At 45.5% G+C, this 6,902-nt stretch overlaps 1 pseudogene; it reads right to left on the bottom strand.

The window, feature by feature from the left end:
* Positions 1-1,725: 1,725 nt before the first annotated feature.
* LOC113837175 lies at positions 1,726-6,462 on the bottom strand (annotated as a pseudogene).
* Between the last annotated feature and the right edge of the window lie 440 nt (positions 6,463-6,902).

The following is a 6,902-nucleotide window of genomic DNA, read 5'->3' as shown; positions in this document are numbered from 1 at the left end:
TGTGTTTGAACATAACACCAGGGACCAGTGCTTAAATATCTTCTGAAAGCCCCAAATCTCTACCCTCTTCGGCTCTTCCCTACCAAGTGATCTTCAATTCCATTACATACACCCAGCCTTTGTGGCCACTCAGAGTTCAGTCACACCCCTGAGAGTCCTTATCATAACTATTTTCTTTGGTTTGTTGTTGATGCAGAATATCTTCATTAACCTATGCTAAACTGGAATTCATTATGTTGACCAAGCAGTCCTCAATCTCAAAGAGATACCAGGCCATACTCTTCCTGAGTGCGAGCATTAAAGGTATGGCTAACAGGGACCCAACAATGTTTGATCACTGTTTCCAAATGAATATGAAGTGACAAGATTGTGTGTAAAATTGAAACTCAGACTATGGGCCTAGCCCCCTTAGTGCTAAACTTTAGGGGGAATTGGATCTTGAAATGTTGTCCAGTGTTGTAGCCTCATAATTAAATGTCAATCCATTAAATGGTATAGAAGTTAGGACCACCTATTGCTTCTACACACCATAATGGGTCAACAGACCTGTTTGGTCTTGGATGTGGAGGAAGAATGATCAGAAGGGGAAAGCCAGCCTACACTAAATATTTAGTAGCTCCAAATCCTGCCTAGCCTACAGGATACCCTATCTTAAAAGGAAAAAAAATTCAGTAATAACAGATGAAATTGCTCCATGAGACTCTAGATGTCAAAGGAGAATAGTCATACACTCTTTTTTTATCAAAGGGCACATAAGTGTCAGAACAGCAGCACAGACCAGCAATCCTAGCTACTTGGATATTGTATTAAGAAAACTATAAATTCAAGGACAGTCTGGATTACAGAGAGACTTGAGGTCAACCAGGGATACATGAACAGAACTTTTCAGAAGTATTAGACAAAATAATCTTTTATTTAGCATTCACCAACATTTATTTATATGAAATACAAGTTCCATGTGATACAAATCTTTTGCACAGTACTTTAAACAGACTTGGCATCTGAGAAACCCATTTGGGGCCATTCCTTCTCCAGATACAGACTAGAGGGATAGAGAGATCAGGTGGGAACAGGAGAGGACACAGGCAGCAAGAGCATGGCGGCAGCATTCTGACATTAGGGAAGGCAGCTGTTCTCATCCTGGAGCTGGGCCTCCATTGCTAACTAATGAGGGAACAGCTAAGCAGGCAGGAGGGATGCTATGAAACCTGTAGCAGCCACACGAGGCCATCTGCACACCCAGGGAAACCCAAAACACCTTAGAGATGTAGTTCATCACAGGATGGTGACAGGTGAGGTCTACCCCAGAAAAGGAGTAGCCCGAGAATAAGTGACACTTTGCAAAAGGGCCATTGGTCTGAGTCAAGTGTTAGGAAGATTGGCTCTCAGCAGGTGCCAGCCCTGGGGAAAAACTTGCAGCCTGACTTTTCAAAACTTGCTTAGCTCAAAATTAATTCAGGTCAAACTATGCAAACAGGAGCAACTGCATTATAAACAGGACTGAAATTGTGACACAGATGAGTCTCAGAGGCCCTTGAACCTGAGCAGGCCTTGGCCCACAATGGGAGAGAGGCCTGGCCTGGGGATACTAGGCCACTTTGGTCTACTGGGGAGGGAAGGTGGCAAAGGACTAAAGAGCCTGCACTTCGTGGTCTGGACCATTGTACCGGCTGTGAAAATGCCACAACCAGGGAGCAGCCCTAACACTGGCCCAGTGACAGTCGGTCAGCACACAAAGGGTATCAGTGTGTGAAGTGTCAGTGGACCTTGCAAAGGAAAGAGTAGGAGGGCACGGGCCAACTTCAAGAGTGAAATGAAGACTCCACCCATATAAAGTGAGACTGGGTCCTCCTGCAGACTCAGTGCGGCTGGACAAGGGCTTTGGGTGTCAGAAGCAGTGCTCTGGTTGGGGCCAAAGTGCATGTGCAGGTTGTGCTCCAGGGCCACGTGCACGTGGCCAAAGTCCTATTTCACAGGCAGTGTGGGCAGAGGAGGTATGTAGGGTGCTGTCACAGGACCTATGTTGATGGAGAACTTGTTGAACGCAGGCCACACAGGTAGCAGGGGGAATGGTGGGTGCACAATGGCAATGGATGGCATCGATGGGTGCAGTTTCTGTGGGACAGGCCATGGCAGGTCGCCCACGTGCTGTTCTTTCTCGGCTGGCTTCTCCAGTGGAGGGCCTAAGATTTGAAGCTGTTTTCTCCATTCTTCCTTCTCTGTTCCTCTTCAGCCTCCTTTTGGATTTCCTCAATCAGCTTTTCATCATCCTCAGTGGGGTTGCTCCAGAGAGAGCACCTGGAACATTCCTGGCAAGAGGCTCCTGGAAAGAGAGGGTGCTGGCAGAAATGGTCATAGCTGTTGATAGAAACACGACAGACATAGCACATCTGGGGACCACAGCGGCAAGACATGCGGTTGCAGCCTTCAGATTTGATGAGGAGGGCCACACACTGGTGGCATTTTCTCATGGGAGGAGCAGTCGTTTTTTGTTTTTTGTTTTTTGTTTTTGATAGATGTCCTGTACTTGACGTCATCTTTTTCAGCCAGCTCTTCACAGGTGAGGCTCTCCATGCAGCTGAGTTCTGACTTCCCTGACCCGAACACTGCCTCTTGGGCATATCTATAGGGTGACATTCTTTGCTGCGTCCACACTCAATCAGTTGTCCATTCTCTTGATACTGTTCTACATTCATCTCCAGGGCAAGCAAAGGGTCTTCATGCTAGGCCATCTCTTTGATTTTCTGCTCATAGAATTCCTGCTCTTGCTGCAAAGCTGGAAGGAAGTCTTTCTGGTCATGGGATCTACAGCATCAATGCTTGTTTGCCAAAAAGAACATTCTCCTTTCTAATTTTATGTTGCCCCGATCATATTTTAAATCTATGAAAGGATACTGATTCATTTCTTTTCCCTTTTTCTGTTTTCTACTGGCTTTAGGTGATCGCGTCTACCATTTCTCAATAGCATCAGAAAGGGCCTTTCGGGTGATTGCATAATGCCCTTTGAACTCGTGCAGGGCCCATTTGATGTCTCTGCTGCTGAGCTTCTTGAATTCAGTCATCAAGAGGTCAGCAGCATAGCTGGTCAAGTGATGTTAGTTTGGAATAGTCAAAAATGTCTACTTTAGGCAACTTCACATCATCCTGGATGGCCAGCAGGCTGCTGTTGAGCTGGATAATAATATGGTCTTCTCTCTTTGGATAATCTGGGTTTACCAGAAGAAAATAACAAAGTACATTCAAATCTCTGGAATTCTTCAAATGAATTATCTCCTTAACATATCCATTTGCTGCATCTGGAAATCTTGCTTCTGTTTTTTCACTGTGTTCATCTGAGTTCTTCATCTACTTCAGCAGCTTCTTGTCCCCACGTTTTTCCAATTTGTTCTCCTGAGATGCTGCCAGGGGAAAAGTTGGCCCAGGGTCTTCATCAATTACAAACTGCTGACCTTCAAGTTTTCCAGAGGATCTGCTGGCTGAGGAGAATCAGGGCCTGGTATCCCCTCCTCCTGGGGTTCTGGCCTTGGGAAAGCAGGTCTGGGAAAGTAAGAACATGGAGTCCACTTTGCTTCAGAAAGCTGCTCTTAGGGCACACCCTGATTTGTTGTCTCCTGAGGCTGTGGATTCAGAGCCTGGAGTGTTGGATGGTCAAGCCAGTGTTCTTCAATTACCTGGTCATCTACTGAAGTATCTGGTTCTCCCAGATTTGATAAGAGATCTATCTCTGAGTCTTCAGATAGTTGGTTCTGATCTTTCAAAGGCCTACTCTCTGGGAAAAGAAGTTCATTTTCACCCAATATAATGACACTCTACTCCAATTTGTGCTTGACAGTGTTGTTTGCTGTCTACTTAATGCCTTGTGTAGGTTTGGCTTATTTTTTGCCACTCTCAAGATACAGAAATTCACCACATTCATCCTCAGAGTCATCCTGTGTGCCAGAAACAGTGAGTCGTTACTAAAGGAAAAATTGTTGTGGGTATTTGTTTCATAGTCGGCACTAGAATTTCTAGGCTTTCTTATCCTAGTAGCCCACAATATTAGTAGTTCTGAGGTTAAAACTATAGCTTTAATAGATTTGGACATAAGTAAAATTATCAAATTTATGTTTCACTGGCAACTTCTGTGGTGGTTCCCATATTGGGAATGGTAGAGAAAGAGAAGAGCCCTTCAGAGTTTGTTTTAAAGACAAAAGGGAGACTAAGCAGATGGCAATGTATATATTTAAAAACAATCCCCTGCTTCCTTAAAGAAAACAAATCTGAAGATACAGGAAGGATTCTTGCTAGGAAACAGTTGACGGCTTCAGACAGGACAGCTGGCATGGACTAGAGTGTATGAATCTGTATCTGAATATATACCAGTGGGCAACCAATGGGGTAGTGGTGGTGACAGATGTTTGGACTTATGGTATATATTGAAAACAAATAAATTGCTGGCAGTGGTGGCACACCCCTTTAATCCCAGCACTCGGGAGGCAGAGGCAGGCAGATCTCTGTGAGTTCGAGACCAGCTTGGTCTACAGAGAAAGTTCCAGGACAGCTTCCAAAGCCACAGAGAAACCCTGTCTCGAACCCCCCCACACACACACACACAAAAAAAAAGATAAATGGTGTAGTGTGTAAATTTTCTTTGTTAGACCTTTTAGGATGCCTTGTTAATGTATAACTGTCCTTGTTTAAGTAGCTACATGGCCTTTCTTTGTTGGCTCTCTCTCTCTCTCTCTCTCTCTCTCTCTCTCTCTCTCTCTCTGTCTTCCTTTCCCAGAATTCTCCTAATCTGGTGGCCCTGCCTATACTTCCTGCCTTGCTTCTGGCCAATCAGCATTTATTCATCAACCAGTAAAAGAAACATACACTCACAGCATACAGAAGGGCATCCCTCCTCATTACACCTTCCAGGGTCAGTGGGGCTAGAATACAGGCTGAGGCACATGTCTAGTTATGGTGATTGGAGACAGAGACATGGCTTATGGACTCCAAATTAAGAATAGCTGCTCTGATCTTTGAGGGTTTCCCTGGCTCCCAAGCATTTCCTCTTTCTCAGGCTGCTTCTTGAGAATCCACATGATTTTTCTTAGCCCTATGCCATTCAGCTGTAGAAATTCACATGTCTTTATATACCTACAGGAACTTGTGGGAAGGAACCATAGATGCCCTCCTTCCTCACTGAGCAGGAGCATCAGCTGAACAAGGTAGGAAAATTGACCCTTCATCTACAGATGATAACAAGGAGAGGAATGGACTGACCCATTATACCAGCAATGATTTGAACAGCAGGCATTCATCATGCCCCGTTCTCTGTAACTGTCTTAACCCTCCTTTGTCAAGCCCAGCACTCCTCAGGTCATTGCAGGCTCCACCTCCAGGGTGTCCTCCTGCCCAAACAAATTTTCCTGAGTATATCTGAGGCAGAACTGAGGCCTGGGCAGGAATGAGATGGGGACGCAGGCTGTTCTGCTTCCTCCAAAAGAAAAGCAGAGCCTGTGGCCTGAGTCACATTCGACTGTTAGGGGCAGTAGTGTGTGAGCTTACAACATGCATTTCAAGAAGGCTTGATAGGTGTTGGCTTGTGGGAGATGCTGGGTGCTATAGGTTTATGGTGAGTCTTTGTATTTGACTAGGTGATTTTTTGCTGGTTGTTCTGGGAGCAGGTTGAAGGGCTTGCCCTACTTGGTCCATCTGGGTGTGTGACTGGAAGGCCTGGAGTTCATCCCAGGTCCTCTCTGATCTTGTTCCTTGCACTCTGAGACAAGGCCACCAACCTGCATTTCTTTGACATAATAATTCTGTATGGGTTTTGTGTGTGTGTATGAAGGTCTCTCTAACAGGCCCCAATACTGCAAATATGGCAGCAGCAGGTTTTGCTCTTTTCACTTCCCTCTCCCCTGATATACTAATAGACTGCATTCCTAAATTTAGTTTCCAAGGACCATTCTCTTGTTTGGCCACAGACCCATTACTGAGACTATGCACCACAGTCCAGCAATCAAAATTCAGTAGTTGGTTACACTAACTAACCTGTTGAATTAGATTTCACCAACTTACCCTAGCACAGACTTTTCCCCCTCTTCTCTTTAAAAAAGAAAACCTGTTTGATATCTATTCTTGTGTGACGAAGATGCAGTCTTTCCCCAATCTCATTCTTATCCTCCTGAGGTAATAAATCTCCTATGTGTTGCAGTGTCTGAGTGTGTTCTGTACTGTCTTCCAGGGGCTCCCTTATAGTGTGTGTGTGTGTGTGTGTGTGTGTGTGTGTGTGTGTGTGTGTCCAGATCCTGTGAGGCAGAGATTGGTAGCAGGGCTTAGGATTTGTGGGTCTCAGAGTTTCCAGGTGATATAAGTGCTGAGGCCAGGGAGCCACACTTTGAGCATCCCTGCTCTCAGCCTTTGTGCTCACCTTGGTGCATCATCTGAATCTGCTTGGGAGTTTACAATGCTAACCTCATGTAGTGTCTCCTCCATGGAAACACTAATTACGAATTCTTGGCATCCTTGTAGTAATAGGAACACAGGATAAACAATCCATGTTCTGAAGACAGGGGAAATGTCATCACAGGCTTTAGGTAGGCCCAGACCTGTGGCACAGACTCCTGGGACCTTCTTACAGAGCTAGTCTACCCCTTCAGGACTACTGAGGGAGCTCATGCAGCCCGGTCTTATTCCCTCTTGACACCCTGCCTTTCTGGCCCTGGGGCAGGGTAGCAAGTCTAATAATAATAAACATCAGGAGGTCCAGCACATAGGATTCAGGATGTGACATCCAGTGGGCTAGGGTAGTCACAGACACAGGCTTAATTCATGTCATCCCAGAGGACTGTGTTCATGGGATTCTTTGTTCCTGAGGCTATGCCCTACCACAGGCTGAATTCTGAGCTAGATATGCTGAAAATGGAACACCAGGA

This window comes from Cricetulus griseus, chromosome 9 (assembly GCF_003668045.3).
Source record: "Cricetulus griseus strain 17A/GY chromosome 9, alternate assembly CriGri-PICRH-1.0, whole genome shotgun sequence".
Taxonomy (NCBI): Eukaryota; Metazoa; Chordata; class Mammalia; order Rodentia; family Cricetidae; genus Cricetulus; species Cricetulus griseus.
Note: the sequence above shows the minus strand (reverse complement) of the source record. Positions and strands in the feature narration are given on the sequence as shown.